This window comes from Oncorhynchus mykiss, chromosome 2 (assembly GCF_057628025.1).
Source record: "Oncorhynchus mykiss isolate SJ-2025 chromosome 2, ASM5762802v1, whole genome shotgun sequence".
NCBI lineage: Eukaryota > Metazoa > Chordata > Actinopteri > Salmoniformes > Salmonidae > Oncorhynchus > Oncorhynchus mykiss.
In genome coordinates this window covers 60,543,869-60,557,988 of record NC_143023.1, presented here as the reverse complement: position 1 = coordinate 60,557,988, position 14,120 = coordinate 60,543,869, and positions in this window count along the sequence as shown.

Genomic DNA, 14,120 nt, shown 5'->3' with positions numbered 1-14,120 from the left:
AATGAAACCAGATGTAAGCGTGCCGGCTTTGCGAGAGGAGTCCCTGCTCATAGTTTGACACACATTTGAGCTGCAGAACTGTATCCGTAATTAACTTAGTTTGTTGTCGATAAGAGCTTTGTTCAGTAAGCATACGTTTATTTTTTTTACCCATCGGAGAACAAAAGTAACTTTGTTTAACGTTGTAGTTTTTAGAGCTTTTTTGTTAGATACATGGTACTTTTATACACAGTGGTTTGATTATACACATTACATATTGGATAGATAGTACTCAGACATCTATATAGTGTTTTCCTTATTTACTTACCAATCATGAGCTGTATAATCCCACCCCTCTGCTGCTCTCAACTCATCCCACCTATCTCCGTAGACCATCCTCTTTTGATTTCCACGTGCCATATATATTTTTAACTGTGCTGGGATGTCTTACATTAATTTTCAACCTTTCTAATCGTATAGCATCCACCGATTTGTAAGTTAATGATGACATTTTGTCCTATGAGTATTATATTATATTGCTGGTTATGGTTTTCCAAGTCACCCAACACTGCTATTTGTAGGGTTATATTTTAAATGAATGTTGGGATTTTTTTTAACCATTCCTGAATCTGTGACCAGAAACAAGCTACATGCGGACATTCCAGAATAAATTATGTAATGATTGTTTCTTCGTGTAAAAAAAATATGCAGAGCTGAGATTGTTGTTTTGCCTTGCAAAAGTATACCCCTTTGATTTCTCCATATTTTGTGTTATTTACAGTCAGGTTAAAATTTATTTAATTATAATTTTCTTTCAACAATCTACTTAATGTCAAAGTGGAAGAAAAGGTATATATTTTTTAAGATTAATACAAATTAGCTAAGTATTCAGCCCCTTTGTTTAGAGAAGCCTAAATTAGTTCAGGAGTAAAATTTGGCTTAACAAATCATATAAATTCCATGGACTCACTCTGAGTCCAGGGGTGTGTGCTTACTCTCCAGTACTCCTTGTTCACCCACGACTGCGTGGCCACCCACTACTCCAACACCATCATCAAGTTTTCTGACGACACGACGGTGGTAGGCCTGATCAGCGACTGCAATGAATCAGCCTATAGGGAGGTGGTCAGAGACGTAGCAGTGTGGTAACAGGACAACAACCTTCCCTTCAATGTCAGTAAGACCAAGGAACTGATCTTGGACTATAGGAGAAAGGGGAGAGCATGCCACTATCCACATCGACGGGGCTGTTGTGGAGTGGGTTGTGAGCTTCAAGTTCCTTGGCGTCCACATCACTAAGGACTGAACATGGTCCACACACACCTGCACAGTTGTGAAGAGGGCACGGCACCGCCTCTTCACCCTCAGGAGGCAGAAAATATTTGGTATGGGCCCCTCGGATCCTCAACGTTCTACAGCTGCACCATTGAGAGCTGACTGGCTACATCACCTCTTGGTATGGCAAATGCACCGCCCTTGACCGCAACGCGTTAGAGGGTGGTGCGGATAGCCCAGTACATCACTGGGGTTGAGCTCCCTGGCAACCATGACCTCTATATTAGGCGGTGTCAGAGAAAGGGCCAAAAAACTGCCAAAGACACCAGCCACCCAAGCCATAGACTGTTCACTCTGCTACCGTCCAGCAAACAGTACCAGAGCATCGGCTCTGGGACCAACAGGCTCTGAGACAGCCTCTACCTCCAACCCATAAGACCGCTAATTAGCCATACTGCTAAGTAATCAATTGAATGGTACCCAAACTATCTTGCATTGACCCTACGCACACTCACTATGTCACACCCTGACCATAGAGCGCCCTTGTTTCTCTATGGTGTAGTAGGTCAGGGCGTGACGAGGGGGTGTTCTAGTTTAACATTTCTATGTTGGTGTTTTGCTTTGGTTCCCAATTAGAGGCAGCTGGTAATTGTTGCCTCTAATTGGGGCTCATGTTTATGTAGCTATTTTTCCCACCTGTGTTTGTGGGATATTATTTTGTGTTTGTGCATGTGCACCACGTAGTCACGTTTCGTTGTTCGTTTATTGTTTTGTTTTTTGCTTAAGTTTCACTTGATAATAAAGATGTGGAACTCTACGTACACTGCGCCTTGGTCCAGTTCTTAAGACAACCATGACACACTAGACTATACATACACACTCACTCACCTACAATACATTGACACTCCCATACACTACATACGCAAACATAGCATACTGTGCACACGCACACTTGTACACATAATTTGCTGCCGCTACTCTGTTCTTTGTTTTACTCATATTATTATTATCTATCCTGATGCCTAGTCTCTTTACCCTGACTTCATGTACATACAGTGCATTCGGAAAGTATTCAGACCCCTTGACTTTTTCCAACGTTATAGCCTTATTCCTGATTAAATAAAATAAAAATGTATCAAATCTACACACAATACCCCATAATGACAAAGTGAAAACAAGTTTTTTGAGTTTTTGCAAATGAAAGTAAAGGTAAAACAAATAAACCTTATTTACACAAGTATTCAGACCTTTTGCTATGAGACTTGAAATTGAGCTTTGGTGCATCCCGTTTCCATTGATCATCCTTGAGATGTTTCTACAACTTGATTGGAGTCCACCTGTGGTAAGTACAATTGATTGTACATGATTTGGAAAGGCACACACCTGTCTATGTAAGGTCTCACAGTTGACCGTCCATATCAGAGCAAAAACCAAGCCATGAGATCGAAGGAATTGTCCGTAGAGCTCCAAGATAGGATTGTGTCGAGGTACAGATCTGGGGAAGGGTACTAAAAAATGTCTACAGCATTGAATGTCCCAAAAAACACAGTGGTCTCCATCATTCTTAAAGAGAATAAGAATCACCAAGACTCTTCCTAGAGCTGGCTGCCCAGCCAAACTGAGCAATCAGGGGAGAAGGGCCTTGGTCAGGGAGGTGAAAAAGTCTAGGCTACCTAGACTTTTTCAATCCAGAAGCTTCCAGAAGGACAACCATCTCTGCAGCACTCCACCAATCTGGCCTTTATGGTAGAGTGGCCAGACGGAAGCCACTCCTCAGTAAAAGGCACATGACAGACCGCTTGGAGTTTGCCAAAAGGCACCTGAAGGACAAGATTCTCTAGTCTGATGAAATCAAGATTGGGGTCTTTGGCCTGAATGCCAAGAATCATGTCTGGAGGAAACCTGGCACCATCCCTACGGTGAAGCATGGTGGTGGTTGCAGCATGCTGTGGGGGCGTTTTTCAGCGGCAGAGACTGGGAGACTAGTCAGGATCAAGGGAAAGATGAACGGAGCAAAGTAGAGAGATCCTTGATGAAAACCTGCTCCAGAGCACTCGGAGCCTCAGACTGGGGCAAAGGTTCACCCTCCAACAGGACAACGACCCTAAGCACACAGCCAAGACACAACACAGGAGTGGATTCGGGACAGGTCTCAATGTCCTTGAGTGGCCCAGCCAGAGCCCGGACTTCTCTGAAAATAGCTGTGCAGCGACTCAACATTCAACATGAAAGAGCTTGAGAGGATCTGCAGAGAAGAATGGGTGAAACTCCCCAAATACAGATGCGCCAAGCTTGTAGCGTCATACCGAAGACTTGAGTCTGTAATCGCTGCCAAATGTGCTTCAACAAAGTACTGAGTAAAGAGTCTGAATACTTATGTAAATGTGATATTTCAGTGTTGTTTTTTATACAAACATTTCTAGCAACCTGTTTTTGCTTTGTCATTATGGGGTATGTGTGTAGATTGATGAGGGGGGAAAAATACATTTTAATACATTTTAGAATAAGACTGTAATGTAACAAAATGTGGAAAAAGTCAACAGCGATTTGCTGGTTGAGAGAATGCCAAGAGTGTGCAAAGCTGTTATCAAGGCAAAGGGTGGCTACTATATAAAATATTTTTGACCTTTGTTGGTTACTACATGATTCCATATATTATTTCATAGTTTTGATGTCTTCACTATTATTCTACAATTAGTTTTTTTTTATGTTTAAAAAAAATTACTTGAATGAGAGGGTGTGTCCAAACTTTGACTGGTACTGTATGATGTGCAGGGAAAAAGTCTAATTATTTTGCCTTAGCTAAGAACAAATTGTCATCCAACATCTCTGTCCAGATGGTGGTCTGGTCACATTCTGTCTCCTATCAGCATGTTGTTGTTTTTTAACTTTTGGAGCCAGTGAGAATAACACAAATAGTCAAGATGGCTAGCTTGATTAAGTCTCATGTATATCTTACTAGGTCCGTTTTTTTAGCCTCCATATATTCGCTAGTTCTAATGTGTCCATAATATTCATGATCTCCTTAAGTGCATGAGGGTGATAGTTCGTGGTGAGATTTTCCTTTTATGGTACTTAACCATGTGTCTCCCACCATAGTAATAGGATCGTTTGTTACTTGTGAGCTCGATAGATACAGAAGTTATTGCGCAAGATCATTGTCATTGAAATTGATATCAATAATTGTATTATTTTGTGTCATGATTTATTGATATCAAATTAGATTTTTTTTGTATCGATATAAATAATTAAAATGTGTATCAACAATTAAATTAGCAATATCAATAATTAGACTTGTTGATATCGATAATATCATTTTTATATAAATTCTATTATGACTTTCATAATCATATAATTACATCTGCATCCTACATACAGTTACTTGTGAGTCTACACACCCCTTGCACAGTCTTCACATTTTGCTGCCTTGAAATTAAATCTAAAAAGGATTACATTTTATTTTTTTCCTATAGATCTGCACAACTTATTCCTTTTTCAAAGTGAAAGAAAAATATAGAACATTTTCCAAATAAATACAAAATGAAAATGTGTTGATAGTATATGTCTTCACACTACCCAGAGTTTACACTTGGTGGAAGCACCTTTGGCAGCCATTACAGATGTAAATCATTTTGAATAAGATTCTACTAACCTCTTACGGCAACATACAGTATGCATTGTTTTTGTCAAAATTACTCAAGTTCAGTAATTTGGTTGGGAATCATTTATGAGCAACAATATTCAATGCTTGTCTCAGATTTTCAAGCAGATTTAGTTCAGGACTGCTAGACTCTTCAGAAACACTTCAACACCTCTTGGAAAGCCATTCTGGTGTTTCTTTGGCATTAGAATTTGTGTAATTGTTCCACTGAAAAATACAACTATCGCAGGGTTATGTTTTCAGAAGACGATGGCAGGTTTTCCAAATTTTTTACCTGTCCTTTGCTTCTTTCATATTTATTTTGATCTTAAAACCTCTTTGGGAAAGGCGTGCCGCTAGCGGGACACCTCGACAACATCCGATGAAATTGCAGAGCGCGAAATACAGTATTATAAATATTTTACTTTCATAAAATCACAAGTGTAATACATCAAAATAAAGCTTAACTTCTTGTTAATCCATCCGCCATGTCAGATTTCAAAAAAGCTTTACGGCGCGAGCACACCATGCAATTATCTGAGGACAGCACCCCGCTTACAAACACATGAAAAACATTTCAACCAGGCATGTGTGACACGAAAGTCAGAAATAGAGATATAAAAAATGCCTTACCTTTAATGATCTTCTTCTGTTGGCACTCCAAAAGGTCCCAGTTACATCACAAATGTTCCTTTTGTTCGATAATGTCCTTCTTTATATCCATAAAAACTCAGTTTAGCTGGCGCACTTCAGTCAATAATCCATCCAGTTTCCCTCCATCAAAATGCATACAAAATGAATCCCAAACGTTACTAATAAACTTTTCCAAACAAGTCAAACAACATTTATAATAAAACCCTAATATGTAAATAAACAATCAAATTTAAGACAGAGAATCGTTATTGTCTTTACCGGAGAAAAATACCAAAGAACGCGTTCTCTTTCACGCGCTTGGAAACACTACAGCCAAAATAGGAGCCACCTACAAAAGCTAACATTTCTGGCTCATTTTTCAAAAAACCAGCCTGAAACTCTTTCTAAAGACTGGTGACATCTAGTGGAAGCCCTAGGAACTGCAATCTGGGAGGACTTCACCTTATAATAAAAGTGACAGCCATTGAAAATAGTGGTAGGCTGAACATTTTTTTGGGGGGGAGGGGGGGGGGGTGGTTTGTCCTCGGGGTTCGCCTGCCATATCAGTTCTGTTATACTCACAGACATTATTTGAACAGTTTTAGAAACTTTAGAGTGTTTTCTATCCAAATATACCAATTATATGCACATCCTAGCTTCTGGGCCTGAGTAACAGGCAGTTTACTTTGGGCACGCTTTTCATCCGGACGTCAAAATACTCCCCCTATCCCAAACAAGTTTTAACATACTCCCCAGCCCCTCAATTTCTCTGTCCTTCACATCGGAGTGCTGCTGCAAGCTCTGTGTGTGTGTTGACCAATCAGAGTCACGGGAAATGCAGGTCGGGCACAAATCTGAAGGCGTGCTGTCCATTTTTATTCCGGTATTTATTTAGCAAATGTGATAACATCACTCCAGACACAAGCAAAAACACAAATGTATACACCTAAACATTAGCAATCTGGCATGCTGTACTGCGTGGAAAAGAGAGAATTTTTCAGTCTGATCAGATGTACTCTACTAACAGCAGCTGCATTGTCTTGCCTAAGGGTAAACAAAGTGCTAACGTTGTGTATTTATAGCCCTTTCTTTGTGAAAATGTGAATGGGATCAAATCAGGTTTATATTCAAACTTGGGCTGACTAGGCTACCTAGACTTTTTCAATCCAAAATAATTAACTAGAATTAATCAATAAACACAATAATAGCTGACAGGCTGTGAGTACATTTTTAATTAGGCCTACAGTTGCATAGGGCATGACTACACGACGCAAACCTGCATAAAGCAAGCTCAGCCCTGTGAGTTTTATTGTCCAATCATGATGTTTTCTGTGTATAGGAAACCCCCCTAGTCCTTTAACATATACTCCATATGAACAAGTACAAGGTTGCTGCAGTTTGACAAGTACATTAGTGCTGGGCTGGAACTGAAACAGGCACACCCAGCAGGGTTGGCCTGCTCCAGTTGTAATAGGTTTATACATTGTGTATCATTTAAACGGTGTTTTAATTTACAACACGTTCTGACCTTGGTATACAAAGATGTACCCTTATTCATTGGGACCTATTCATCTGCAGACAGGATTTCACAGCTCTGTATCTGTGGACAGAAAACATCACAAAGAAACAGACTACAATATATTAATTAGATGTTACTGAATATTATGTTGCTACAGCATATCAATGTCCTCATAGTTTCTCACTTGGAACTGGAGAATCTTTGCATAATGTCCACCCACAAAGGTACTTGCCCTATCCAGAGTAGCAAACCCTCACTGGCAACTGGACTTCTAGAGAATCCTTTCACCCTCTTCCATGGCTATTAGTTAGCTAATTTCCCCCCAACATCAAACACCCCCTAATTTCGGACGCTCGTGAGGTTGGAGGACTAAATCATGTAAATGGTATTGTGAATTAACGGTCATTAAGTTTTGCGACTAAATCCACCCTTCTAGCTAACTGACCACAGATCTCGATGAAAATGTATGTAAGTTAGGTTATGAGTTTTTTTTATTTTTTTAAGTAATAGACATTTTGGGGACACGCTGTATATTGTATATACATTTTGACTGTACAACAGACCACACAACATTTAATATCCAACTTTAAACCTCTGAAATATAGCTAACAGATTTTCTAATATTGCTACCTTATTTGATAAATGTTAATAACTGCTTAGTAACCAAAATGGAAAGAAATTGTAAGTGTTAGACAATATACTGTATATCACTAAAACAGCTGAATACTGTCTAGCTTTACCGTATGGAAATTGGAGTCGTCTGATGGTGGCATTTTGCGCAAACCGCAAACATCTATTTTGAACCATTTAACTTTCAAAATCAAATGTTATTGATCACATACACATATTTAGCAGATGCTATTGCTGGTGTAGCGAAATGCGTCTGTTCATAGCTCCAACAGTGCAGTAGTTTCTAACAATTCACACGTCTAAAAGTAAAATAATGGAATGAAGGAATACATAAATATTTGGATGAGCAATGTCAGCGTGGCATTGACTAAAATACAGGAGAATACAGTATATACATATGAAATGAGTAAAGCAGTACGTGTTTCATTATTAAAGTGACCAGTGATTCCATGACTATGCACATAGGGTAACAGCCTCTAAGGTGAAGGGTTGAGTAATCGGGTGGTAGCCGGCTAGTGATAGCTGTTTAACAGTCTGATGGCCTTGAGACGGGATGCTCTCAATCGTACATCTGTAAAAGTTTGTGAGGGTTTTAGGGGCCAAGATTCATTTCTTCAGCCTCCTGAGTTGAAGAGGCGCTGTTGCGCCTTCTTCATTTAACTTTTCATTACAGATAACATCAAACAAAAAAACGTGGGTACACTTTCAGTTTATTGTGAAACCTTTCATTGTCACCTTTTCAATGCCTTCGCTTTGAATTGTACATTTGTATACATATTCAGACGGAGTTATCTTTCTAAAATGTGTATAGTATGCAAAGTTATTTAGCTACATGTATTTCCCACCACGGCATGGAGAAAATCAAGCGACATGTTCCACGCCATGGAGGACTGCGGGACAGGGATGGCTATCTGCCGGGCGGCCAACGTTAGTCATCTTGTTTTTAGGAGATTACCACGTGTATGTGAATTTGCCAAGGTGCATGGTGTACCTCGGCAGACCCAGGCTGAGTGGCCGGGTGACCCATGGTTGTCGCAGTGGACCACCCACATTGCTTGCGCCAGAGGATGAAAATGCTCTGGTGCAGTACTGTATCTACTGGCCAGCCATGGGTTCCCCTTCATCAGACTGAAGCTGATGAATTATGCCAACAAAATATGCAGGTGTGTGGTGTTCTATTTGTTTATGAATGTAGAATGCTGGACTGACTGTTCTCAATGTGTGTGATGTAAATATGTGTGTTGATGCCAAAATAAACATTTTCATCATGGATGGACAATTTCTATTCTAAGTGCTGGCTCCCCGGGGTGACAAAACACATGTACCTGCAGGCTCCAGGGACCAAGGAGCACATCACAGTGATGGCCTGCTTCAACGCAGCTGGAAAGGACGTCGCCCCCTTTATCAACATCAGGAGAGCCCTCTACTTCACCTCTTCGATGGGCAGGAGAGCCACATGGACCCAGAGTTGCTCGTGGCGGCTCTAAGGGAAGGGGTTATAGTTCTTTGTCTTCCACCACACTGCACCCATGTCCTGCAGCCGCTGGCCCTTTTGAAAGGTAGCTGGATACCTCAGCCATTTCGACCATTCCTACATGGTAAACAAATCAGAATTTGGAGAAACACAGAGGACCCAGGAGAGTGGTGCCATGGATGAGACCATGTGTATTGTGGTAGCTGTTGTGTACAGTCTCCGGTTACTATTATATTAATTCATTTGATGAATCAGTGTATTGCATAAGGAATATTTGATATTTTCAAATGTATGTTCTTCATATTCTGAGCTGAGAGAACACCGCATTCCCATGATGCTGGGCATGCATGGCTGCCCCTCTTGTGGGGCTGAACTGTAAGTAGACGATGGTCATGACCTGTGCCTCGCCTGCCTATGTGTATGCCACCTGCGCAAAGCCCTTTCTGACCCCTGCTGCCTTTGACAGCGTCCGCCGTTATTCGCCAGGACCCACCCAGACCCACCACAAGAGGGAAAGCCCACGAAACCAATGGCAGGCCGTGGTTGTGGTCAGCCCCCTCAGAAACTGAATGGCGGGGGTTGGCCATTGGCTGATTTACCAAGCAGCACCTGACCTACTGGGCATCCCACTCCTCAGACCCATGGGTGGTGATGACCCTCTCACAAGGGTACAGGCTGCAGTTCCGACACCGGCCCCCACCATTCTCAGGGATCAGAATGACTTCAGTCACAGAACCCCTGAAAGCTTGCACCATCAACCAGGAGATTACATCTCTCCTGGGGAAGGGTGCGATCAAAAGAGTAAAAGCATCAGAACAGCAGGTGGCTTTTACTCAACCAATGTCCTGATTCCGTAGAAAGATGGAGGCTTCCGTCCAGTTCTGGATTTAAAACGGTTCAATGCTTTCCTAAAAGTTCTCCCCTTTTACATGTTGTGGACGGTCAATGTTCTCCATACTGTATCCGCAGGGGAGTGGTTCACATCCCTGGACCGAAAAGAGGCTTACGTTCACGTTCCTGTGTAACCGGAACACAGGCGTTTGCTGTGGTTCGCCTTCCAGGGCCAGGCATACCATTTTCCGGTATTACCCTTTGGTCTCTCCCTGGCTCCTTGCGTCTTCACAAGTGCAGCCCTGTGAACCCTCCACATACAGGGGATCAAGATCCTTTCTTACCTCAACGATTGGCTCATCTGTGCCCCCACTCGCAAGTTGTGGCCAAGGGCACAGCGCTGTCCCACGTCACCGAACTGGGTCTTACCATGAACAATGAAAATAGCAAATTCACACCAAGCCAAAAGTTCACCTTTCTTGGCATGGCTCTGAACTCCCGCGCTATGAGGGCATGTACAACACCTGTGCGTGTGGACAGCAATCTTCTTCTGCAACAATTCCAGTTGATTGCATTGGTGAAGGTACGAACATTACAACAACTGATGCGCATGCTCACGGTGGCCTCCACGGTGAAACCGTTAGGTCTGCTTACTTCAAGGCCACTACAAGTGTGGTTTAATGATCTCCGCTTGGACCCCAACTGGGACAGAAACACCAAAATACAGGTGACATGGGCGTGCTACTCTACTCTGCGACCGTGTACGAAGAGAGCTTACCTGGCTACAGGTGTCCCTCAGATAAATTCCGGCAGGGCGGGAAGTAGTGGCGGCCGGCGCTTAACTAACAGGCTGGGGAGCAGTGTGGCAACACAGGTCTGTAAGGGGAGAGTGGTGCCCCTACTGGAGGAAAGAGCTCATCAACATGCTAGAAATTCCTACAGTTTACCTAGCCCTGAATCATTTTCTGCAGTGTCCTGATACGATCAGACAATACATCGACAGTGTTCCACGTCAACCATCAAGGGGGAACCAGGTCTGTAAAGTTCCCTACAGGTGGCCCAACAACTCTTGATATGGGCCCTACCACATCTGGCCTCCCTATGAGCCATTCATCTCCCAGGCGAGGTGGCAGATTTCTTGTCACGACAGAAACCATGATATGGCAGCGGTTCAGAACAGAACACGTGGACCTGCTCCCTCTGGTTCTCTCTGGCAGAGTCCAAAAGCCCCCAGGGCATGGACGCCTCAGCTCACACATGGCCAGGGGGCCTACTGTATGCTTTCCCTCCCCAAACACACCCATTGCATAGGTCATCTGAGCCTGCAGAAACACAGATATCTCTGTTTTGAATTTTCTGTGCAATATATACTTTTTTCCCCTTTTCATTTTTGGACATTGAGATGGTTGGATCTGATGATGGGGCTGAAGAGCTATGTGCTGATGGAGCAGATAAATGAAGGGTTGAAAGAGAACCAATTGGAGAAGAGATGCGAACAAATGGAGAAGAGGATGGGCAGGAAGGTAGACGTCGTCCTGAAGTCACGAGTCTGCTCCACCTAATCTCAGTTGCCATGGTGCTGCAGCTGGTCGGCACCTCTCTGTGGGGTTCTACCAAACACATCCTCCTCCGATGTTCTCCGTCCCTTTGCAGCAGAACTATATGTCATTGACCAATATGCCCACAGTTCAGGCCCATATCCATCTCTCCTGTGGCCAGTCAGCAGATAGGGGAGTGGCACAGAGAGGAGGGATGCAGGCCACTTTTGAGGGGAAGGTGGACGGACTGGGGCTCGTTCATAATTCCCTTTGATCACCAATCTCAGCAAACTGCTGAGTTTGCCGAAGGAGGTCAACCACCTAGTTTCTCTTGCTATCCTGGTGTTGACTTGGTGATTTAGGATCAGCTTGCCACCAATGCTTTCCTTAAGGGACTTAAACATCTAAAGGTAGCATTTGAGGTAATGAACCATGACCTGGAACCCTGGCTCAAGCACAGCAGCTAGTACATGTGCACAACTTCAAGTCTACCATTGGCCAAACTCCGGGCTCAATGCATATCATCATGGTCTGACTCAAATTAACCACCAGCGATATACAGAGTTAAAGGGCTGGGTATGTCACCCAGGAACAGTTTGAGTCTGTGCTAGAAGAGGTGAAACATATGCAGGTGGAACTGAAAAGCCTTACACAACCCCCTACCCAGCTCCAATAGCTTCTGAGAGTGGAAGGAGGGGATCCAGCCAGGGCAGAGTGACATTCAGGTCTCCCAAGTCCTAACAGAGCCACCTGTTACCAATGTGGGGAGGGGCATTTCCGTAGACAATGCTCCAGGTCCCCAAGCCCTGCCTCGTTCAGAGCTTCAATGACAGGTAACCGCTCCAGGTACCAGCACCATGCCATCCACCATCCCCAGTCTACTGAGCGAGTTGCACTCAGAAAGACCACTGTCATTCCTCCTGAGCATGGGTGCCTCACCAACCAATAGAATGTTATATATTAACTGAGCAGAAAAAGAAACGTCCCTTTTTCAGGACCCTGTCTTTCAAAGATAATTCATAAAAATCCAAATAACTTCACAGATCTTCATTGTAAAGTGTTTAAACACTGTTTCCCATGCTTGTTCAATGAACCATAAACAATTAATGAACATGCACCTGTGGAACGGTTGTTAAGACACATCTTACAGACGGTAGGCAAGGTCACAGTTATGAAAACACTAAAGAGGCCTTTCTACTGACTCTGAAAAACACCAAAAGGAAGATGCCCAGGGTCCCTGCTCATCTGCGTGACCATGCCTTTTGGACATTGAGGAGATGCACTGCAGTACTTAATGCAGCTGGTGGCCACACCAGATACTGACTGTCACTTTTGATTTTGACCCCTCCCTTTGTTCAGAGACACATTATTCTATTTCTGTTAGTCACATGTCTGTGGAACTTGTTCAGTTTGTCTCAGTTGTTGAATCTTATGTTCATACAAATATTTACACATGTTAAGTAAACGCAGATGACAGTGAGAGGATGTTTCTTTTTTGTTTATATAAATATATATATATGCTCAAACACATTAAGAAGGAAATTCCACAAATTAACTTTTAACACGGCACACATGTTAATTGAAATGCATTCCAGATGACTACCTCATGAAGATGGTTGAGAGAATACCAAGAGTGTGCAAACCTGTCATAGGCAAAGGGTGGCTACTTTGATGAATCTAATCTATTTGTTTAACACTTTTTTTGGTTACTACATGATTCCATGTGTGTTATTTCATACTCTTGATGTCTTCACTTCTTCTACAATGTAGAAAATTGTCAAAATAAAGAAAACCCTGTGAATAAGTAGGTGTGTCCAAACTTTTGACTGGTACTGTGGGTTTTTACTGAACAAAAATATAAACACAACATGCAACAATTTCAAAGATTTTAGAAAACCCTAGGAGTTACAGTTCATATAAAGAAATCAGTCAATTCAAGCAAATTCATGAGACCTTAATCTATGGCTTTCACGATGGCCACCCATGGCTGAGCCCCTGCCCAGCCAATCAGAATGAGTTATTCCTTTACAAAAGGGCTTTATTACAGACATAAATACTTCTGAGTTTCATCAGCTGTCCGGGTGGCGGGTCTCAGATGATGCCAGATGTGGAGGTCATGGGCTGGCGTGGTTACATGTGGTCTGCGATTGTGAGGCCGGTTGGACGTACTGCTAAGTTCTTCAAAATGACCTTCTCTGGCAACAACTCTGTTGGACATTTGGGCAGTCAGCATTCCAATTGCACGCTCCCATAAAACATCTGTGGCATTGTGTTGCCTGACAAAAATGCACATTTTAGTGGCCTTTTATTGTCCCCAGCACAAGGTGCACTTGTGTAATGACCAGCTTCTTGATATGCCACACCTGTCAAGTGGATGGATTATCTTGGCAAAAGAGATATACTCACTAACGGATTAAAACAAATTTGTACACAAAATCAGACCATTTTTGTGCATATGGAACATTTCTGGGATCTTTTATTTCAGCTCATGGGACCAACACTTTACATGTTGCATTTATATATTTGTTCAGTTTATATGGGGGATAACCATTAGATCACTTGTTTTGGTACTTACCATGCATAGCTTGTTTTTGGTCTGAG